The sequence below is a fragment of the Canis lupus genome, chromosome 6 (assembly GCF_048164855.1).
Source record: "Canis lupus baileyi chromosome 6, mCanLup2.hap1, whole genome shotgun sequence".
Taxonomy (NCBI): domain Eukaryota; kingdom Metazoa; phylum Chordata; class Mammalia; order Carnivora; family Canidae; genus Canis; species Canis lupus.
In genome coordinates this window covers 15818970-15844149 of record NC_132843.1, presented here as the reverse complement: position 1 = coordinate 15844149, position 25180 = coordinate 15818970, and positions in this window count along the sequence as shown.

Below are 25180 nucleotides of genomic sequence, written 5' to 3'. Positions count from 1 at the left end.
CAAAGATGATCAATATAAATATTTTGGCAAATCTATATTTGGACCTTGCTTTATTATAATATGATTATTATTTTTAATAGTATACTTATTATTTTTAAAAGAGATACTATAGACACTTCTCCAACATTTTGAAAAATTATTATACAATGAGCATTTTTTCATGTAAATATACACAGATTTCAATATTTAAAAGGTCATAATTCATTCATTGGTATTAGCTTATTTAAACGTGTTTTTTGGTAAACATTTAGGTAATTTCTATCTATTTTGAAATAAGAAATCTCCAATGAATAGCTTTATACATTTATCTTTGAGCAATTGTATACTTCCATAGGAGCTTTTCCTTAAACTAGGATTGTCATCAAAGTCATTTTTATGAGAAAATGGGAGAGGTTTAATTAGGTGCTATGCACCATTTTAAACTGGAAGTTTTCCACATTTATGTTTTAACTCTTAAATTTCACCGATTATCTGAAGCTTTTAAAAAATATGTAAATTATCCTTTTGGAAAAGGAAGGGATTTTTCCATATCCATGAATGCTTTCACTCTTATAGAATGTAAATACATTCAACACATATTATCTAACTGATTTACATTTTGGATATATCTAGTACAAAAATTGCTAGTCCAAATACTTAAAGCCCAAAGCCATATTATTATTTACCTGTAAATATTATTTACCTGTAACTTTTAAATTTTATGCTGTTTTATTGACTAAACCCCTCAAACATATTTTCAGTTGCCTACAGTCATTTTTAGAGTTCTTTCAACTCTGAAATTTTAGTTCTATTATAAAGTATTAAATCTAGAAGCAGAAAAGTTATGACATGTTCTTCTGATAAGTTTCTAATGATAATCCAAGAAACCTTAACCTTAGTACATGAATAATTAATGTTTATTTTATCATATGTAATTTTGTCATGAAATTCGTGCAAAAGGGGAATGACCCTCAGGAGAGAGGCTTGAGCTGTTCCCTGGGCAGGTACACTATTCACCTGGTCTCTAGTCATGTTACAGATGGCATTCAATAAGAGCAGCAAACGATGACACATTTTCTGTCTTCTCATTCTGTCATTCTCTTAGGTTGTCTCAAGTAGAAAAAGTATTCTCACTTTTTAATGATCATGTAGAAGCTTGACTTTGATATAGATTAAAATTTCCCCAGATATCAGCTATGACAATCAGTATTCCTCTAATTTTAAGGTTATAAAGTTCTGACATATATCTTTAAGGCAGGATGTACATTCTTTCTCTTTAGTCAACTTTAAAAGTAATCTGATCTTGGGACACCTGAGTGGCTCAGTGGTTGGGCGTCTGCCTTTGGCTCAGGTCATGATCCTGGGATTTGGGATCAAGTCTCACGTTGGGCTCTTTGCATGGAGCCTGCTTCTCCTTTTGCCTCTCTCTCTCTCTCTCTCTCTCTCTCTCTTTCTGTGTCTTTCATGAGTGAATAAATACAATCTTTAAAAAAAAAAAGTAGTCTGATTTCACAGAATCACCGATGTTCACTTTGGATAGTACTTTAGACATAACCTGGCCCAAAGTGAACATTGTATATGTAATAACATTGAAGTCGAGGGAGATGATGTGATGTGTTCCAGGTCAAATGGATTCATGGCTGAGATAGCATTATAATCGAGAGTTTTCTTTTTTCCTTTATCCCCAGTTCTTTGAGTCTTTTCTTTTCTGATGGTTAAAAATGAACTAGATGAACTTTTCAGCATTGAAATTCTGTGGAGTAGATTACAGTTGAGAAATTTCGATTAAATTTGGCCTTGTTTAATTTGTAGTAAATTTCTGAAAGAATATAAATGTTTTCTTTAAATTCTATAAAACATCATAGAAATTATTCCACAATTAACAATTTATTATTGTCAACGAGTTGGAACATGCCATTGCAAGGAAAATGCTAGTCCTAGGCTGCAAGCTCTACCAAATAACATTTTGTCCTGTATTTTATGAAAAGAAATCAGGGAACTAATTATAATATATGAGTTTCTCATTGAAAAGACTAATTTAGGAACACCTGGGCAGGGGTTGAGTGTTTGCCTTTGACTCAGGTTGTGATCTGGGGTTCTGGTATCAAGTCCCACATCAGGCTCCCTGCGAGGAGCCTGCTTCTCCCTCTGCCTATATCTCTGCCTCTCTGTGTCTCTTATGAATAAATAAAATCTTTTTAAAAAAGACTAGTTTATTCACAGAAAACAGAGTATTATTATTATTATCTGAGAATGTGGGAAAATAATATCAGCTTTTTGGGTCCTGCCTATGCTATGAGGCATGAGTGCATAATAGCTCTGAGTCCAGGCTCAGAGTAATGATATGGATCTATAGGACAACAATACTGTCAATGATGTTACATCATGACTTGATCAATGGTGTTCACCTAATTAGTTAATAACATTTTTAGTAACATTGATATGATGGCCCTGGGTTATATTGGTGGGACACTAACTTCCATGTTCTAATTTCTCCACTGTTGGTTGGACCCATTCTTGTTTTGAGCATAGATACTGATATTTAGAAGATAAATTTAACCTATTAGCTACACTGATCAGACTTTTAGATCACAAGATTGGTGTTTGGGAAGCCCTTTGGGCCCTGGCACCCCACTGCTTGGGTACAGTGCCACTGGGCTTGATGCTAATTCTTATTATTGATTTTTATCAATGAAGACAAGGGCTTCTTTTTTTTTTAGTATATTTATTTTTTTATTGGTGTTCAATTTGCCAACATATAGAATAACACTCAGTGCTCATTCCATCAAGTGCCCCCCTCAGTGGGCAGTCCCCCCCCACCTCCTGCCCACCTCCCTTTCTACCACCCCTAGTTCGTTTCCCAGAGTTAGGAGTCTCTCATGTTCTGTCTCCCTTTCTGATATTTCCCAATTATTTTTCTCCTTTCCCCTTTATTCCCTTTCACTATTTTTTATATTCTCCAAATGAATGAGACCATATAATGTTTGTCCTTCTCCGATTGACTTATTTCACTCAGCATAATACCCTCCAGTTCCATCCACATCAAGCAAATGGTGGGTATTTGTCGTTTCTAATGGCTGAGTAATATTCCATTGTATACATAAACCAAATCTTCTTTATTCATTCATCTTTCGATGGACACCGAGGCTTCTTCCACAGTTTGGCTATTGTGGACATTGCTGCTATAAACATCCGGGTGCAGGTGTCCCGGCATTTCACTGCATCTGTGTCTTTGGGGTAAATCCCCAGCAATGCAATTGCTGGGTCATAGGGCAGATCTATTTTTAACTCTTTGAGGAATCTCCACACAGTTTTCCAGAGAGGCTGCACCAGTTCACATTCCCACCAACAGTGCAGGAAGGTTCCCCTTTCTCCACATCCTCTCCAACATTTGTTGTTTCCTGTCTTGTTAATTTTCCTCATTCTCACTGGTGTGAGGTGGTATCTCATTGTGGTTTTTTTTTTTTTTAATTTATTTTTTATTGGTGTTCAATTTACTAACATACAGAATAACACCCAGTGCCCGTCACCCATTCACTCCCACCCCCCGCCCTCCTCCCCTTCTACCACCCCTAGTTCGTTTCCCAGAGTTAGCAGTCTTTACGTTCTGTCTCCCTTTCTGATATTTCCCACACATTTCTTCTCCCTTCCCTTATATTCCCTTTCACTATTATTTATATTCCCCAAATGAATGAGAACATATAATGTTTGTCCTTCTCCGACTGACTTACTTCACTCAGCATAATACCCTCCAGTTCCATCCACGTTGAAGCAAATGGTGGGTATTTGTCATTTCTAATCATTGTGGTTTTGATTTGTATTTCCCTGATGGCCAGTGATGCGGAGCATTTTCTCGTGTGCTTGTTGGCCATGTCTATGTCTTCCTCTGTGAGATTTCTCTTCATGTCTTTTGCCCATTTCATGATTGGATTGTTTGTTTCTTTGCTGTTGAGTTGAGTAAGTTCTTTATAGATCTTGGATACTAGCCCTTAATCTGATACGTCATTTGCAAATATCTTCTCCCATTCTGTAGGTTGTCTTTTAGTTTTGTGGACTGTTTCTTTTGCTGTGCAGAAGCTTCTTATCTTGATGAAGTCCCAATAGTTCATTTTTGCTTTTGTTTCTCTTGCCTTCATGGATGTATCTTGCAAGAAGTTACTGTGGCCAAGTTCAAAAAGGGTGTTGCCTGTGTTCTCCTCTAGGATTTTGATGGAATCTTGTCTCACATTTAGATCTTTCATCCATTTTGAGTTTGTCTTTGTGTATGGTGCAAGAGAGTGGTCTAGTTTCATTCTTCTGCATGTGGATGTCCAATTTTGCCAGCACCATTAATTGAAGAGACTGTCTTTTCTTCCAGTGGATAGTTTTTCCTCCTTTATTGAATATTAGTTGACCATAAAGTTCAGGGTCCACTTCTGGGTTCTCTATTCTGTTCCATTGATCTATGTGTCTGTTTTTGTGCCAGTACCACACTGTCTTGATGACCACAGCTTTGTAGTACAACCTGAAATCTGGCATTGTGATGCCCCCAGCTATGGTTTTCTTTTTTAAAATTCCCCTGGCTATTCGGGGTCTTTTCTGATTCCACAGGAATCTTAAAATAATTTGTTCTAATTCTCTGAAGAAAGTCCATGGTATTTTGATAGGGATTGCATTAAATGTATAAATTTCCCTGGGTAACATTGACATTTTCACAATATTAATTCTTCCAATCCATGAGCATGGAGTATTTTTCCATCTCTTGGTGTCTTCCTCAATTTCTTTCAGAAGTGTTCTGTAGTTTTTAGGGTATAGATCCTTTACCTCTTTGCTTAGGTTTACTCCTAGGTAACTTATGCTTTTGGATGCAATTGTAAATGGGATTGACTCCTTGATTTCTCTTTCTTCAGTCTCATTGTTAGTGTACAGAAATGCCACTGACTTCTGGGCATTGATTTTGTATCCTTCCACACTGCCAAATTGCTGTAGGAGTTCTAGCAATCTTGGGTGGAGTCTTTTGGGTTTTCTATGTGTATCATGTCATCTGCGAAGAGGGAGAGTTTGACTTCTTTGCCCACTTGAATGCCTTTTATTTCTTTTTGTTGTCTGATTGCTGAGGCTAGGACTTCTAGTACTATGTTGAATAGCAGTGGTGAGAGTGGACATCCCAAGACAGGGGCTTCTGAGGAAGACAAGGCTGAGCATCTCAGTGGCTGTTCTGTTAGTTCTACTCTTATTAACTCTTGAGATAAAAACAACTCGATGAAATCCATAGCACTAAAAATAGGCAGCACTGTGCTTGGGAGTTATTTGACATTCTCGCATCTTTTGTTCTGCTCTCATGTGCACATTTTAAGCACCTATTCTCTGAGAAACCACAGAGGAAAAAAAGTTGGGCATAGGCACAAATCCCAGAAGGCTAGGTTACCTTTTGAAAAATAAATTAATTCACTGGGTTGTCATGAGCCTCTACATCCACTGGATATAAAAGGATTTGCTTTTCTCTCTGGCAGCGCTGGTCCTTTGTAAGACCAGTTTTCTTAACAGTATCTCTGTTCCTAACTCAAGACTATCCTTTAACAATATAGTTTTCCCTCGTCTAAGGAGCTGCAGCTGTTGTGATATTCCCCAGAACCCTCATCTCCTTGTCTCTTTCACTTCTTGCTTGGGAAAGGAAAAGCAACTTCCTTCCTTGGGGAACCCTAATCTTTATTTGTATTTCTATTTTGAAGCAGAACTGAGTCAGTTTTGTCATGTTGTCACTCCCTGTAACAAAGACGGGGGACCTCTCTCTATGTACACTTGGAGAGAAGAGGGATGTGGCCAGAAGAAATTAATTGGTTGACATGGACTGGAGGTTTAAAGCCATGTCAATGTAATTGTTGTTAATATCTTTCTTCACTTCTTTTTTGATCAGGTGTTTCCTCCATGTGCCAAAGTCCAAAGTTTCTGTAGTTAGGGATTCTTTCCATGATTGTGTTGGTGTTCTTTCGGCCCTTTGGTAAAGGCATTTGACCTAATCATGAGAAGCTGATGAGTTGGCTTCAGCTATAGTGGAACAAGGACTGTTGGCTGAGAAAAGTGTGAATGCTGAAGCTGAGGGCAGAGTTGGCTCATGGAACATTTTATCTGTTCTCTGAGTTTCTTGTCCCAGTACGTCAACAAATTTGTTTTTGTTTAAAGACTTTCCCACACAAGTGTCTGCCAAGTTCAGAAGACTGCTTTTTGAGATTGATCTTGGTTTTCTTGGAACAAGAGCTGAGACTGTATAATAAGCTCATTTGGTCTCAGAGAGGGAAAGTTAGGAGATTTTATTTCCATATACATCAGCCATATCTGGGTACAGAAGAGTAGAGAAGGCCTGGAGACTAGGTAGTATGGGTGGGAGGAAAGAACCAGTGAAAGGAGGTTTCACTTGTGTCTATTTTTCCCACTTGTCTTTGAGGCTTTCTGTGTCATTTAGAAGTAAAGCACTGAAACTGCAATGTTCAATTCTGAGATTGATTTTGGCCACACTCTCATTTGATTTAAATTAATCTTATTTGTTAGAAAAGGGTCTTTAGGTTTCCAGCTCTTTAGATTGGTAGAGACATTGCCAATATCCAGAGCAATTCTATAGTGTTTGTTTATATACTGGGCCAGAGGATTTCTTTCCTTTGAGACATAAAAAGCACTCCTCTGTGATAATCTCACTTACTGTGAGCTACTAAAAGGAGGCCTATAAACTGCAACTTAATGGACAAATATTAGAGTGTCCTTAGTGCTTTTGCAAAGCAGGAGATAAATATCATGGTAGGATCACAATGTATGCAGAATTGTCATTTGATAAGGGTTTAGAGAATCGGGCAGGCTGGGAAATGGCTCTGTCTTGATAAAGGAAAGGTATTGGTTGATCACTGTAGGATGCCATGTGTTTCTGGAGATTGGTTTGTGGTTTTAGGTCACAGGACAGTGGGATGAGAGAAACTTGTCAGTTTATCAGAGACAAAAGTGTAGGAGATCACAATGGCCATTATGAGTACTAACTCTAGCATAGGCTTTCAGGGAATGTCTGCCATGCTTACATTCATCGAGGGCAGCACTGCCTAGGGATCTTAACTAACTTCTGCCAATGCCAGCCAAATGTCTGGTAGCACTGTTGACATTGGAGGGGGACCCAATGAACACACTCCTTTCATGACTAATTTTATGGCATAAAACAAAGAGTAAGTCAGATGGAAATCAAGAGTCCAGCTGTTAGAAGCTTAAGTGTGCAGCAAAAATGGAAGTTTAATGCTAATACTTAATATTGGAATGAGACTGATTTACCAGCCTCAGGCAATACTGCTCCTTTGTAGGCTGCCCTCTGTGGGGCTTGCCCTATAAAATTTCTGGCATGGAGGAGCCTCACTGTCTTCCAAGAAGAAGAGAATGATAAGAAGATGCTGAATTGTAAATGTCCAATTCATCTCCCAGACTTACCAAGTCAGGAAACTAACTCTATTTCCATGGTGAAAAGTAAGGGGTGGGTCGAGAAGTCAAAAGGGCTCAGGAAAAATTCTTCCTCAGAGAAACCAGAGGAGTGGAAGATGTGTTCCATCCTCAAAACAAGTTCTCTTGGCATAAACACCAGCACTTTCACGATTGACAGCAAAAACACTGTGACCTCTTCAGGCAGCTTTAGGGACTATAGCATAACAATGGAGAAGACAAATGTTTAAAGAATGCTCATTTTCTCAGTATTGTCAGTGTTTTTTAGTGTTTGCACATGCCAGGAGGTGTTCAGGTAACATTAGACAAATGAGAGTGAGGTATGGGTGTGCCTGGGAGAAAGAGAAAAAAGTTATGAAGAATAAGATAAATTCATATGCAGGCCTATGAAATTAACAAATCATCAAAGAATGGGGGCTGGTCAGTTGTAAGACATTTTTTGAACACTCACAGCTCATACAGAGTTTATAACCGAATAGAAAAGACAAAAAACCAACACAAGAGAAATAGACATTTGCATATATAAAATTTTATTGTAGAGATGGTTAAGTCAGTGATTTTGCTAGTGGGCAGGGTTAACTGGGCCATTTGCAAAGAAAGTGAATCTTGATCTGTAATGATGAAGAGATGGGGAATGTGGGAATAGTAGGCTTAAGGTTCCAGGAATATGGTGAAAATCCATAGAAACATACTGGCGAGTCTGTGATGTCATCCAAGGTTGAACATGAAATATTATGATGCTGCTTCTGTTGCTGCTGTTGATGGAAGAAAGATAAATGTTGTGACAGACGCCCACAAAGTTTTTGGCAAGAAATAAAATTCCATTTAGTATGATGCATTTCAAGGGAATGACCTTTAGGATCATGCAGATGTGGCATATTTTTGCCTCATTGCTAAACTATGGGGTTTGAGATCTATACAAACGTGGAAGGCATCAGGTTGAAATGCAATACACTGTCTTTTGGCCAATGTAATTGACAAAGTGAAAATTGTAACAATTCCCCACATACATGCTGTAATAGAGGAAATAACATCCAAAATACCAGGAAGCGCTTTCTCCAAAAAAAAGAAAAAAATGAGAAAAAGCATTTAAACAAATGCTACAGGCTACATATATTGTTACTTCTAATTCTCTTCTCAGCCTGAAATAAAATGTATAGTGTCTTTGATGTGATAAGAGAAATACTTCTGTCCTTATTCACTAGAGCCAAAGTGACAGTGGGTGTCAAAGAGACATCTGCAGGCTAGTGCTATAGACTTCTAATTCCCACTGTTATCATCTCAATAAAGACTTCAGTACACATTCCTGGTTTCTTGCTTTTAGTTTCTTTTTTCTTCAGTTTACTCAGTGCAAGGTTACCTACAGTATTCTTTATTTCAATTGCCATTCTAAAATTTTTTAAATGGTTCTCTATTCTCTATGAAATAATATCAAATTCATTAACCCAAAATTATAATGATATATAAGATGGGCCAATTTTTTTCATCTTTAATTCTTTCATTTCATCACACAAATTCTTCAGTAAGTCAAAGTGACTTACAGTTTTCCCAAATATCTCTTTGAACTTTCTACTCACTAAGTCTTTGCTTACCCCAGTCCCTCTTATCCTTTCCCCTCCACCTAAATCCCTCACATAAGTACAAGTTTAGCTAAAATCTACATTCTTCATGAAATTCTCTTCAAACAGTGCATTCAGTTTTTCTTTTTATTGTCTGTACTACTCATGTATCATTTACCATATTTCATGGGTATTTGTAATTTTACAGTCATGTTTGTACACCTTGCTTCTTCAATAAAATTCCTGAGGGCAGAAATCTTTTTGTGTCCTTGTTATACCTAGTAGAACTCTTTTATGTTATAGATTCTAATGATTAAGAAAACGTTTTCAGAAAAGGAAAAATGTGAGGAATATGCTGAAGTGAACACAAAGGGTTTCTGAGGCAGTAAAGCACTTTTGAAATATATCATAATGAAAACAAGACATCAGATATTGAGAGTTGCAGGCAGAGTTCACTTAGAGTGAAATTATAACTTCAAATGAATACATTAGAAAATAAGGAAGGCTGAAAACCAATGACCAGGCATCTAATTCTAGAAGTTAGTAAAAGAATAAAATAAAACCAAATAAATTAGAAAGAATGGAATCATAAATATAAGAAAATAAGTAAAAGAGAAAAAAAACTTCTAAAAAGTTAAATTTCTTATTTGAAACTAATAAAGTTGATATAACAATGGCCAGGATGATCAGGAAAAAGAGAAAAGGCAAAATAACCAATATCAGAAATGAAAAGGATGACATTACAGACCCTATAGCCAGTAAAAAGATAAAAAGATATTATAGAAGTCTTTGTGACAACAAATTTGAAAATTAAGTAAAATGAATAAATGGGTAAGTTCCTAGATAAACTAAAAGTAGTCCTGAGAAAAATTAGAAAATCTCAACTGTCCTATGATTACTAATTATATTGAATTAATAATTTGAAACTATCTCACAAAGCAAAGTTTAATCCAGATGGCTTTACGATAAAATTCTACCAAACATTAAAGAATAATATTAATCTCAAACAAATTCTTTTTGAAAATACAAAAAGAAATAAAGAAGACTCTGTTTATTTTATGGATCAGTATACCTTTATTTTCTCTTTACTTTGAAATTTTGAAATAATTTTAGGCTTACATAAAACTTATGAAAGTAGTACAGAAAGTTCACATATGTTTTTTATTCATCCTTTCCTTGTATAACCATAGTCCAATTATTAAAGCAAGTAAATTAGCATTGGACAATGTTATTAACTAATATGTCTATTCAGATTTCACCAGTTTTGCCCTGAATCTTCTTTTCCAATTCCAGAATTCCATCTCAGATCCCATATTGCATTTAATTGCTGTGTCTCCTTACCTCTGACAGTTCTTCACTCTATCCTTATGCACCTGATGCTTCTGATGAGCAGTTGTCAGTTATTTTGTAGAATATCTTTGTCTGATATTTCCTCATGATTAGCTTGAGATTATACATTTTTGGCAAGAAAATCACAAATGTAATATTGTGTCCTTTTTTGCTACGTTATATTAGGCTGTTGATATTTTTTATTGCTGGTGATATTAGCCTTGATCACTTGGTTGTGTGAGTGTCTGCCAGATTTCTGCACTGTTTGATTCCTGGTTTTCCTCTTACAATTGGTAAATATCTTGGGAGAGATACTTTGAGACTAGGAAAATATTCTAATTTTCCTCAGACTTCTGCCCACTGGTGAACTGTTGTCTAAGACATCCACACAGAAAATAATAGAGACTATAGTTGAGACAATCTGAAGAATGTATAAAAACACTCCTATTTTAAAGATATAAGTTTTTTTTTTCAGTTCATCCAATCTCAGTCAAAGAAATTGGACCAACTGATGTTTTTACAGATTTTTATTAGTGAGAATTGATAAGCTGGCTTTCCATTTTAGATGGAAAAGAAAAAGACCAAGAGAAGCAAAATTGTTCTTAAAGAAGATGAACAGGTAGGAGAACTTGTTGTACTAGATATTGAGACATTTTATAAACGTAGAATACAATACAATACAATACAATGTAGTAATGGTGCCAAGGGAGATAAATAAATGGAACAGGATACAAGGAACAGACGTTTATTTATAACTTAATTTTTGAGAAAGATGGTCTCTTCAATTAATGGTGCTACATGAATTTGAAGACCATTCGGAATAAATGTAATTGAGTCCCTCTTTCATACTGAGAATGAAAATGAAATGAAACCAAATGAAAATTGATTTGTAACTTACAAACCTGTATGTAAAAGGCAAAATAACAAAACTTCCAAAAGCCAATATAGGACAATCTCTTCATGTTCTTGAGGGTAGAGAAAGATTTATTAAACAGAATTGAAAAAGTCCTAACTAGAGGAAAAGATCAATTGAGTGGATCATTTTAAAATGAAGAACTTCTGGGCGCCTGAAAGGCTCTGTCAGTTAAGCGTCTGACTCTTGATTTCGGCTCAGGTCACGATCTCAGAGTCGTGAGATTGAGCCCTGTATCGGGCTCTGCTCTGGGCATGGAAACTGCTTAAGATTCTCTCCCTCTGCCTCTCTCTCCCCCCACCCAACACCTTGCTCTCTCTCTGTCATCTAAGACTTCATCAAAGAGTTCAAAAGCAAGCCGCTGAGAAGGATGAGATATTTGCAATGCATACAGTATTGGTAGTGTATTTTTCTTTTAACATCTGACTTGATTTACAAAACATTAAAGCTTCAGCAAAAGGTACCCAAGGCTAAGTCTTGTCTTGGATAAAACTAGAGAACATTAAAAAATGAAAAGCTGGTCAGGGGAGGGTATAACAAAAGGGAAGATGAGAATATGCATGTATTACACAAATTGAGAAATTAAAACTGAAATGAAAGGTTTTATGTGGGAGTGTAAATTGGCACAAACACTTTAGGAAATAGTTTATTATTTTCTATTAAAGTTAGACAAATGAATACACTATGGCCCAGAATTTCACTTCTAGTTATATACTGAGCGAAATGCTTGCATTTGTACTAATGGATAGGTAAAAATAATGTTCATAGTCACATTTTCACAATAAATGCAAACTAGAAAAGGGGTGCCTGGGTGACTCAGTAGGATAAATGTCTGACTTTGGCTCAGGTTGTGATCTCAGGGTCTTGAGATGGAGCTCGGTGTCGGGGTCCGTGCTCAGTGTGGAGTCTGCTTGTCCCTCTCCCTCTGTTCCTCCCCTGCTTGTGCTCTCTCTCTCTCCTAAATGAATAAATAAAATCTTTAAGTGCAAACTAGAACATCCCAACTGACAATCAACACTAAGATGGATAAATGATCTATGATAAATTCATATTATACATGAAAAAGTGTAAAGGAACACACTACAGAGACATGTCACAACATGGATCAATCCCACAGACATATTGAATTTTGAAAGCCTGACACAAAATCCATATTGCGTGATTTCATCTATACAAAGTTCAAAACAGGCAAAATGAACTTTAGTTCTGGAGAAATAAGGAGAGTTGTACCAGCCAGGATCCAATCAGGGACGAAGAATTACTAAGAATGCAATAGATGAAGGGATTTATTATAGGGACTGGTTTTACTCAGTTGTCAGGATTGGAGGAGTGGAAAGATACTGTCCCTGCACTTAGGGATGGGCTTAGGTGGCTGGGAGTCTAGGAGCTACAGCTGAGAGGAAAAGCCCAGTGAGAATAAGCACAGACTGAACTAGGTATAGACCCACTGAAAACATAAAGGACAACCTGGGGCCCATGAGGACAAACTTAACCTATATTTTTGTCTCAGCCATGAAGATACACATACTTGGCCTAGCACTGGGAGAAGCTGAAGGAGGTTGGTGGGTCTGAAGGAGCCACAGACCTGGCTGCTGCTCTGTGCTAACCAGTGAGCAATTAACAGTGTCCGCATTAACAATGCCTGATGCCCTCCAGTGACTTTTATAGCAAAATGGCTATTGTATTATTCCTGCCTTTGAAATCTCTCTTTTTTTTCTTAAGATTTTATTTATTTATTCACAAGAGACACAGAGAGCGAGGCTGAGACATAGGCAGAGGGAGAAGCAGGCTCCCTGCAGGGAGCCCGATGTGGGATATGATTCCAGGACTCCGGGATACAATCTGAGCCGAAGGCAGATGCTCAACCACTGAGCCATCCATGTGCCCCTCCTGCCTTCCAAGTCTTGAGCAAATTTCTTTTATGACCAAACCCTAATTTGGAATTCTGGAAAACGTAGTTTCAGTTTACTTAACTTGACATGGTACAAGTCACTATAAGAATGGTTTGCTTTTGGGGAAGAGGGCAAGAGAGAGATTGGGAGAAGACTTCGGGGCACATTTGGCATACTGACAACGTTCTATTTCTTTGCCTGGCTGATGGTCACCCGGTGTGCACTTTGTGAAAAACAATTTAGCAGAACATCTAGGTTTTATAAATTTTTCTTTGTAGATTATATATATCCTCAAATATATTTCAAAAAGTTTAAAAAAAGAGAGAGAAAAGAAAAGAAGGAGTATAGGTTTTGAATTTGAATTGAAAAAGGCATGACTCCAATTACTAATCCTGCCAATTTCTAGGTGTTTGACTTTGGGCAAATTATGTAATTTCTTATCAGTAATGAGGTACTTCCTACCTCATAGGTTTTGTGTGTTAAATGAGATGATTAAATTAGCACTATAGCTATGACAAGCAGGTGCAAGAGTTTGCATTTATTATTGTTCTAAACATATTGCTAGATTATATTATGTTATGTTTTGCATGTGATCATATATATGATGAGTAAAGTGATATATGGTCATGATAATAGTTGCTTTTTAAAAAAATGTTTTTTCTTTTTGTAAAAGATTTTATTTATTTATTCATGAGAGACACAGAGAGAAAGAGAGAGGCAGAGAGAGAAGCGGGCTCCATGCAGGTTGCGCGACATGGAACTCGATCCCAGGTCTCCAGGATCCCAGGTCCCCTGGACTGAAGGCGGCGCTAAACCGCTGAGCCACCTGGGCTGCCCAATAGTTGCTTTTTTGAATACCAATTGTGTTTCAGGCACTATTATGAGCACTTTTAATTTATTCATTCACTGAAATCTTGTAAGAATCCTTTGAGGTGGATTCTATCATAACCTTCACAATACATGAGTAGATTGTGTAGAGGTTAAATAACTATCCAAGATTATTCAGCTTGTAAGTGGTGAAGTCAAGGATTCATGCCCAGAGCTCAAGCTAGGTTGGGGCAGGTGGATATATTCATGTAGGCAATGTGCTGATTCATGTAGGCAGAGCTGATTTGGTTGAAACCAGAGAAACCCAACTCCACCCATTAGCTTAGGCAAAATGTATAATTCAGAAGAAGTGTCTGCCATGACAATGGGGAAGACAAAGATGCAGTGAAGCCCAAGGTCTACTGGAATTAACACTTTTAGGCCACTGGGGCTCCCTTGTATGTCTCATTTCTACTTGTCTCTACATTTTTGCCTTAGTTCTTGTCTACTTCAGATAAGCTTTCTCCACATAACAGAATCCATGGCATCCTATAGCTCCTGGGTTTCACATTCTATGTTTCCCGCCCCAGAGAGAGATTGCCTCCCTTCCTAACTTCTGGGACAAAAATTTGGGGGTAAGGACTGATTAGTTCATATTTGGTCAGTTACCAACCCACACCTACGACTAAAAAAGCAGAATCTTACAAATAGACATGGTTTGTATATGAGACCATTCGTAGAGAAGAAGGAAGCCATCACCAGTTACAGAGTCACTCTTGGGAAAGGCAGCCTCCTCCTGCAGTCTTTTGATCCCCATTCAGTCACTTAAGAATGAGCCTTGATCCTGGAACACTTTCTTACCAAGAAACAAAGAATCCTCATAACTATGCTGGACTTGACACCTTGTGTGGGGGTATCTTTCCCTATTTCAGGCTCAATGTATACTCCTTTATTCTGTTTAAATGTGTGTCGAGTGGTGCCACTACTATTTCTGTTCCTTGAAGGAGAGGGTAGGGTCTCTTATCTGAAGCACAAGAAAGGGTGTGTACACGTTAATTGCCCTGCATTGGCTGCTTGGAGGGACTTTCTGGGGAGTGGCTTTGGCCATGGGGGACCAACATCCATTACAGAAGCTGATCTTGCTCTGCATCTTCTTTATGTAAGTAAAGCAGTGTTCCATCCAGTGCTTGACTGTACTGGGTTTCCCTTGGTGACTCTGACACTGGGGTGCAGTGGGCAGAAGAGTTTGGACTTTTCCCGGTGATAGACAATAGGTGTCACTTACTCAATAGCCAGAAAGCTTGGTGTCCATTATGAATGTCATGAAAAATAAAGCCAAATTACAAAATGCACAGGTTGCCCTGGTAGAAAGTCTATGTCTGCAGGAAGAATGTCATTCCTTATCTGTGTTCCAACACTCATTTTAACAATCACATTTCCTGGTAGACAGATTTAAGGGTGAACCAGATCAAGGGTGAAAGACAGATTTTAGCTATATTACTTTTCTGAGTCATAATCTAATGCAAGATATCGAATAAACAAAGGAAAAAAATAGATACCAAGGAGTCAACAATTATTTTGGAAAATAGGTTTCGAAAACACATGTGCTCATAAACTTTAGGAAGTCTCTCTTTCCAGTTATCCCTAATATATAGCATCTCTGAAAACTAAGGCAGGTCGGATAACAATTTATAACCATTGCCAAGTGATTTTGCAGTAACAGGGAATTTATGAAAATTAACCTTTAGCTTGAGGGCTCTTTTTGCATGGTTAAAATATCATCATTTTCTTGAAACTTGAAGTTCCAATGGGAAAAGAATGTAGTTTGAGTTGTGGGTCATGTTGGGATTATTGGTTGAAGGAAGAAAGAATGATGTCACAGTGAAACACTCTTAATCCAGGCAAAAGAAAGTGTCTCATTTCCCAGAATATTTGTTAGGGAAAGGTGGAAAGAAAAGGGGGAGCTACCCACACAAATTCTGCTGGCTTACACTTGATATTCTATTACCATGACTGAGACATGATTTATAACAATAACATTTAGTATCAGATGTATTTGTAATCAGCTTTTGATGATTCAAGGCAAACCGAGAGATTCATACAATTTAAAAATTAATCCTACTTGGTTTTATAAACAGGTCTTTTAATGAACACAATTGTTAGCATATCCCATATACTATTCTGCATTGTTTAAGTTAAAATTTATCTGGTTGGTCCATCTTTAACAGTACATAGAAGTTACCTCATTTTTTTTTTTGATGGCTGAAGAATATTTCAAAGTATCTGAATATATGGATTACTGTACTTACACCAAAAATTACTGAATGAATATTTCTGTACACATTCTGTTTTACCCATATGTGTTTTGTAGCATAATTTGTAGAAACAACATTGCTCTGTCAAAGTGTATGTGTGTTTTTAGTTTTAGCAGATGCTGCAAATTTCTCTTCATGGGCATTTTAGCAATTACCATCTACTCCAGTACTACATACTTATCCCCTGGACAATAAGGTGTGTTATCAGATTTGTTTATCACTGTTACTGCTAGGTAAAAATGATATCTTAGGGTAGTTTTCATTTTCCTGCTTTTATGTGCTTAAGAGAGATTTCGTTAACTTTTTTTTCTGTGAACTATATATAACATTTGTCAATTTTCTGATGGGTATTTTTTTTAAATTGATTTGTAGGAGCTCTTTATATATTAACAAAATTAAGTTTATGCAATGAAAGGAGTTGCAACTTAAAAAACATAGTTCATGGTTTGTGTTTTGATTTTATTTTATTTTTTATTTTTTTATTTTTTTTTGTGTTTTGATTTTATATCTGGTATGGTGTTACCATGCAGATTTTAAAATTTTTATGTGCCTGCACTTATCAATATTTTATTTTATGATTTCCCCATTACAAAATATAAAAAGTTCCTCTCCATAGTTCATATTAGTTCTTTATGGTTTTGGTTTTTTTTTTTTTTTTTTTTTACATTTAAATCTGTGATCCATCTGGAATTAATTTTATTGTAGTATGTGAGGTTGGTCTCCAATTTAATTAGTTTCCAACTGTAATACAGTTACCTCAATAATAAGTATTGAATAAGCAATCATTTCCCCACTGATTGGAAATGGCATTTATAATAGGAAATCCCTTATATCTATTGTAATCTACTACTCTGGACTTTCTGTGATATATTTTATTATATTTCATTTCTTTGCCTGTACATGAATTAGAACCATGCTATGGCAGGCAAAATAAAGCCTCTCCACTAAAGATGTCCACATTCTAATCTCTGGTACCTAAGTAACATTGGTTGTCTTTTGCATCAGTTGTCTTTACATTCAATTTGTGGTTCCTCTGGCTCCTGGTGTGACTGGGGATTTTTTATTTCATTCTGAACACTTTGGCTGTTATGTTAGGAGACTCTACTATGTCTGGAGACTCTTAAATCCTATTTAAGTATTTTATTTGGGGGAAGTCATCTTATTTAAGTTTGGCATGCAGATCCTGGCCTGTTTTGTGGGCTATTTTCCAATGACAATTTAATTTCCAAAGCTCCCACAGGTCCCTGCTAATACTGGCTGCAGGGGCAGAGGATCCTTCAACAGACTGAGTTTCTGGGTGCCTCAAGGTGGGGGAAGGGAATCTCTGGCCTATGGGGATGAGGAAGTTTCTTGCTGGGCACCTGTTGTGGTAGCATGTCCTTGCTGGCTGCCCAGATGCCCAGCACCTCTTCAAAGGAGCAAGGAGTCTCAGGTATGGTGTACAAGGAGCAAGATGCTTGGACTGCTTACTGTTAGAAGGGGTTCCATTCGATACTTGCTTGTTCAGCTGTTAGGCTTATTTGGTGTTGTTATGGGACTCTCATTCCATTTGCAAAAAGAATGAGCTTATTTGGACTACTTTCTGCTGTGAGGTCAGGAGTCAGGAAACACAGGTTCTGGTTTGCTTTTTTTGGTGGGTGGAAGAGGGGTTGGCTGTGAGGTGAGCTTTGCCTTGATGTTGTTCTTCTAGTTTTCATGTCCCTAACCAGTCCATGTCCATCTTTCCACTCACCCTTCCAGAGTTCTTCCAGACACGTGGTAGAGTTTCATTTCCTAGCCCCTTTGTGGGTGAGGTCATGTGACTAGCTCTAGCCAGTAACTTGTGAATGAATTTGCCAGTTGGAAGTCTCCAGAGCTCTACTTCTCTCTGGGAAAGTTCAAGATGGAATTTCTCCATCAGCCTGGATCCCTGAGTAATAGCAATCAACGGATGATCCCAACTCCCTCCCCACCCACAGGTACTAGGTGTAATCAAAGAATAACCTGTGTTGTTTTAAAACCACTGGGGTTTGGCGCTTGTTAGTAACTGTAGCTTCACTAATCCTATCCTGTCTGATAAAGTATCAAATAAGATTTTCAGGAGGGATATATGTAAGTTGATGTATATATTTTTAAAGCCTTGCACAATTGAAAATGCCTTTCCCATTTGAAAGCCAAGTTAGCTGGGGAAGAAAATGTTTAGAAGTTACTTTTCTCTTCAAAGTTTTGTATATGTTAGTCCACTCTCTTCTTTTTTTAAAAAAGATTTTATTTATTTATTTGACAGAGAAAGAGAAAGAGATAGCACAAACAGGGGGAGCAGCAGAGGGAGAAGGAGGGGAAGAAGCAGGGTCCCCTCTGAGCAGCCTGATGTGGGGCTTGATCCCCGGACTCTGGGATCATGATTTGAGCTGAAGGCAGACCCTTAACTTTAGCTGAGTCACCCAGGCTCCCCCCTCCACTCTCTTTTGATATTTACTGTTGCATAGAAGAAATACTAGGCTATCCTCTGTAAGTTTTTTCTTTTCTCTTCTTCAAGTCTTCTTCAAAATAATATTTTTTAAAGCATGAATATCTAGGCTTATGCTTCATAATTTATTTGGCCTGAAAAATAACAAATCCTTTGAAAATGCATGCTCAGGTCTTTCTGTAAGTCACAAAATTGTTTCTTCTGTTAACTTTTTAATTATTATTTCATTTACTTATTCATCCACTTATTTAGTAAACACATGACAAGCACCTACTATATGAACAGAATGGTGCTGGGTGCTGAGTATGCAGCAGTGAAAATATCATATGATTTTAAAATTTTAAAAATATTTTAGCAGCTTTATTGAGGTATAACACATACAATAAAATTCACCCATATTACCTGTCCATCCAATGATAGGACGTTTGCATTATTCCAGAAATATGTCTTGTGTCCGTTTGTTGTCCCTCCCCATTCCCATCCATTCATAGCCTCAGGTAGTCATGACTTAATTTCTGTCTCTAGAGATTTACCTTTTCTGAATATTTTCCATAAATCGAATCATACAATCTGTGCTTTTTGCATATAATGTGTGATTTTGGTTTCATTTACTTGGCATAATATTTCCAATGTACAACTGTTTTGTAGCATGTGTCAGTATTTCATTACTGTTTATGGCCGAATGATCTTTCATCCTATGGATAGACCACATCAAAGGTGTGGATTTTCCTGTCTTCAACCTGCTTGTATCCTGTGATTGTCACATTCCTTTATTCGATCTACAGCTTACAGGGCAAACTTTCAGAGAACTACTGGTCCAATTTCTAGTTTCCAGCTGACATTCTCCTATGATAATGCTGCTTTATTAATATGGCATCTTTTCCTACTCATTGTTTGTTTCTTCCATACTCAAAACTGATGGGGTACTCTAAAATCCATAGTTTCCATATAGCAAAAAGCTACAGAAACTTTTTAATTTTTTTGTCCTTGGTCAGAAACACAGAAATGCTAACTTATTGCACAATTTTTTCCTAGAAGTTGTGTTCTCTAAATGGATATAAGAGGGGCAGGAGAGGGGTGTCTGGGTGGCTCAGTGATTGAGCGTCTGCCTTTGACTCAGGGTGAGATCCCGTAGTCCTGGGATCAAGTTCCTCATTGGGCTCCTTGCATGGATCCTGCTTCTCCTCCCTCTGCCTATGTCTCTGACTCTCTTTCTCTATATCTCTCATGAATAAATAAATAAAATCTTTAAGAAAAAAAAAGATGGGCAGGAGAAAGAAATGTAGAATATTTCTCTGGCTGCCTCAGAAGTCTTGGGCCTATGGAGTAAAGAAATAGTTGTAGATTTTTTCAGGTTCATGTTGAATTTGGGCTCTGAATCATGAGGCAGGAAGTAGAAGTATGACATGTATTTTTGTTTCTTTTTTTAGTTGGACTTTATTTTATGAGATGTCTGGGTATGCTTTCATTTGATAAATGATGATTCCCAGGTCAATGTTCTCCTGTTCCCTCATGCTGTTTTCATGGTAGGAGTACCAAACTTTCCTATCATCAGGGAATTTACATGTTTTTTCTTTTTTAGATTGCACGTTTTGAAATATTTTTCTCCCATCAAACTACACTTTTAAGGAATAATTAATTTCTCTCAATAACTGACTCATCAAAATCATCTATAGTGTCAGCTAGAGTTTCTGACAAGTATGAGATAATTGGGATGATTCAAGGAATTGAAAAAATTGAAAATCCAACAAGGCAGACTGCTTGTTCATTGCAGCCTTTGTGGGAAATATGAAATTTCCTTTAGGCTTTTCGAAACACTGACCCTCTATCAGAATACCCCATTTTTAAATCTATGAAGGCCCAGTAGTCTGGAGACCTCGTGATTGGGAATTGCTACATCTTTAAGAATCTGAAGAAGCAGAAATTGGGCAGAGCCTGGATTGGTTAGCATGGAGAGACAAGCAAACTCTCATTGTGCTGGCATTTATTTAAGTGATTGTTGTCCTCACTTTAAATTTTAAGCTAGATTAACACAACACAGAACATACCAGTCTGACAGATTAATGCAGATTACCAGCTAACTGTGGAGAGTAACATCATGACTTTGTTTTCAGTTCAGTATTTATCTTTAAAAATACATATATATTCTTAATATGTATGTATCCATTTCTATTCTTAAATATGTATGTATGTGTACACATATGTATGTGCACGTGCGTACACGTGCACACACACACAGTGTCTCTGAATTAGTTTCAATAAAACCTGCATCAGTGCAGAGGTACTCATAGAGTGCCTTCAATAAAAAAGTCACTGTGTGTTATGTGATAACATTGAACAGACTCCAGACAGCCTCTTATCTTAGATATACAACAACATAGCATAACTCAAGCCTAAAGGAGAAGTTAAAGCATTAGGTAACAGTAGCAACAGTAGCATGTTCTTAGGGTAATAACTCTCCTGGAGCACAACCCGGGATGGGTTTTATTGAATTCAGTTTATTTAGCTGGGATGAACCCAGATAGGCATCTCATTTACAAGAAGGTGCTTGCAAGAGGGCAGGTTATTACAAGCACATTTGAAAGATAAGCAATAGAAAATTGAGTAAAATCAGAGATCAGGAAGGGAGCAGAAGTGGTTCCTGGTTCAACTTCTTGCCTTAGACAGGTCTGTATTTCCTCTAACTAAGAAAAATAATAATTGCCTTCTCAGACATCTCCAGGGATGAATGGTATGTGAGCTCTCCTAAGACTCTGCTAAGTTACTCTTTGCAACTTAAGTGCCTTTTTTTGTTTGTTTGTTTCTCCCCTCTTTGGAGAATTAGAAAAATTATCCAACATTTATTCATAATTATTCTTTGAACAAAGTGACAATAATTGTCCTCTCTTTGTGATACACGAATTAACCTACTGTAAAATTGAATTGGTGCTATTTTTCTACACCTTTAATCATTATTTTTCTGTTTTTAAGAATTTCTGTCTTTCCTCCCTTCCTTCCTTCTTTCCTCCCTCCTCCCTTTCTTTCATTCCTTTTCAAACTTTAACATATGTTGACTTGATTATGTCTATATGTGAGCCTTTATCTAAGTAAGCACTGTTGCCAACTAGGGTGAACAAAGGACTCTGCTCTCAGGGCCTTAACCCAGCTTTTCCAAGAGAGCAGATTAATCATACGGCCAGAGGAAACTCTTGGTTGACCATTCCAGTTGGTAGTTTTGGTTCCAGAGGTATTTTTTATGAGTCAGAAGAGTCATGTCTTAGCTGAGTTGTCTTTGCAATAAAATATATGAGGATTGTATTTCATTCATTGATAAATACTGATCAACTGAAGATGTGTCCCTCCATTCAGATGTCTTCTGACAATGCCCTCTTGTCATGGTTTGCCAAAGTTGCCTGCACCATTAGTCTGTAGTCTGTTGCCAGAGGATCACTATCAGCCCCCACACCTCACAGCTGCCTCCTGTACCAGACCCCACAACTTAGAATACTTCTCAGTGCTTACCATTGCCTTCTGCTCCCAGGTTTCTGGTGTGTGTGTGTGTGTGTGTGTGTGTGTGTGTGTGTGTGTGAGAGAGAGAGAGAGTGGTGGTCAAAGAAAGGAAAATATTTGCATACATGGAGAGATAATATTGTGATTATTAATAGATAATTTTTGGTTCTGGTATGTCATTTCTTTTTGAAGATTTTATTTATTTACTTGAGAAAGAGAGAGAGCACACGTGGAGAGAGGAGAAGGAAGGGCAGAGGGAGAGGGAGACGCAGACTCCCCACTGAGCAGGAAGCCCAATGCGATGGATGATGGATGCGGGGCTCCATCCCAAGATCCTGAAATCATGACCTGAGCCTAAGGCAGATGCTTAACTGACCACCCAGGTGCCCCTCTGGTATTTCATTTTTAACTAGATTTCTTACCTTCCTTCCTTCCTTTGAAGACTTGGATTCTTTAAAAATGCTCTCTTTTTTTTTTAAATAGACCTTTACTTGGAAGTTGGTTTTCTAGAGAAAACATGTCTGTTTGCATAATATCTAATTCCATTGGATGCTTCATACTTGTCTTGTCCCACATAAACCCTTTTTCTTTTCCTAAGGATTATTTTTTAATTTTTAAATAAAATTTTAAGGCTTTTATAAATGAAAAAAAAATGCTTTAAGTGTCTACTCTGTGAAAGCTTCTGTGCACAGCACTGAGGATGGTAGGAAATAAATACAAAAGGAGTGCTGTCTTCTAAAATTTCACAGTCTAGGAGACATAAAGATACACCGGTAACCCTAATATGGGTTGTGTGAAATACTTTAGTTAAGAAACAAAGTGCTATAACTAGTTGAAGTATATGTAGACCTACCCAAGGGAGTTTAAGGGAGCAGTTACAAATTTTTATTTTTTAAAATTTTCTTTCCTTACAATCTTATAAAATCAAATTGGGGCTGCTTCTATCAAATCATCTATTTACTTTTTCTTTTTAAAAAAGCTTTATTGAGGTATAACTTATATACCATAAAGTTCACCCATTTAAAGTATACAATTCAATGATTTTTAGTAAATTTACTCAGTTGTGCAGTTATCACCATCACCCAATTTTAGAAATAAGATCCCTCACTCCCATTTGCAGTCAATCCTCATTCCTGACCCCAGGAAAACATTATTTTACATTTAGCCTCTATATGTTACCCTTGCAGAATATTTTATGTGAATGGAACCATGCAATATATGGTTTTTTGTGTCGGCTTCTCTTATTTAGCATTTGATGTTTCTGAAGCTCATCCATGTTCTAGTATACATTAGTATTTCATTCCTTTTTAAGTTGCTGAATAACATTCAATTGGATGGATATACCAGATTTTATTGATCTAGTTATCAGTCACCCATTAGTTTTTTAATTCTCAATTAATTTTCTCTCTCTTTCCCACCTCCTTAATAAAGAGTACTGTAGAAGATTACACTATCTCAAACTTATTCCAGAATCCTGTCTTAGTCTATGCCCAAATTTTATTTTCCTAGGAAAATCTAATTAAAGTCATTAAATACTCAGCACTCCAGTTGTCTTCATATAGATGGTGAATAGATCAGGAGGTAGGAAGAAAGCTCTCACTCACTTTATATTTTTGATTTGAAGGTTAAAAAAACAGTCTCATTCTAATTATTATATACTTACCTTTTAAATAGAGGAATATACTTTGTCTTCGGGGAAAAGGACATAAATTAACCTTTGGAAGTTGTTGGGATATGTTGCTCACATGAATGCTTCTGCTGAGTTGGTTACCTTTCAATGACCGCTGTGCCCATTATCAGCCACATTCAAGTTTTGTGGTATGTGGTATGCACTCAAGATTTTAAGGTGTTAGAGACATTTCCTTTTTTCTGTGTAAGGCAGGGTGAGCCAATGTCTCTGAATGGTAAATACAATCTCTCTCCCTCTCTCTCATTTTCTCTCTCCTCCCCCCACTCCTGCGTGTGTGTGTGTGTGTGTGTGCGTGTCTTGTTTGAAAGAGTTATTGAGCCGTGTTTACAGTGGGTCCCCTTTGTCTGCAGTGCACATACTTCACATTTTCGTAATGGTAATGGGCTACCTGCCAATGACATTTCACAGTTCTCAAACTGCATGGTTTCTTCAGGAATAGAATTCCTCATCTGCTTTGCCCTTTCCCTTTGAGTTTTACATTTCATCCTGTGCAATGCACCAATCAGCACAGATTCAGGCAACTCCTCATTTCTCCTTCCTTTAATGACCTTGAAGCTCTTCATCTGGTCAGTTGATGGCGCCCAGAGGAATGTGGTGCTGGGAAGCCTGGCTTGCTGCTGTAGTGTTTTCTAATTTCTTCCCTCCTCCTCCTCAAGACGCTCTTCTGTTGTTCCTTTTCCACTTTAAAAGAGAGAAAAAGAGAGAGAGAGAGAACACCAAGGATTTGAATAGCTTGAGATGAACTAAATTGCTCATTGTTATTGCAGGAAAGCTTTATACAGAGCAATAATCTGCTTATGTACACTACATTCTCTCACACGATAACTTCTCTCTCATCCATCCTCTCCACTGCTTGGCAAGGGAGCGGCTCTACCTTCTCAGACTTACCCTATTATGTAGTCATGAAAAGAAGCCAACAGAGCTTCCTTTTGTTTTTGTTTTTGTTTTGTTTGTTGCCTTCAATCTGGGTCCCAACGTAGGACAACTGGCTGGTACCCGCTGTAGAGGGAGCTCTCGTGTTTTACATGGAGAGCCTGTGGCTTTCTCACAGCATTGCCCCGAGAGTGGCTTATGTAAAAAGCAAGCGAGCTTTCTCCTCTGGAGCATCAAAATGGTTATGGAAACCTTATTAAAGTTTAGGGAGATGTTCTAGCAGACTGGCAGCCACCCCTTATTAAAAAAGTGTTAGGTGAAAAACCACCTACTAGAATCCTACATCACGATGAAGTTTCCTGAGTCCCAGCACCCTGGAGATTTTCAGCAAGCTATGTATCTTCTATGAGCATCACTTGTCTTGTCTTCAGGGATA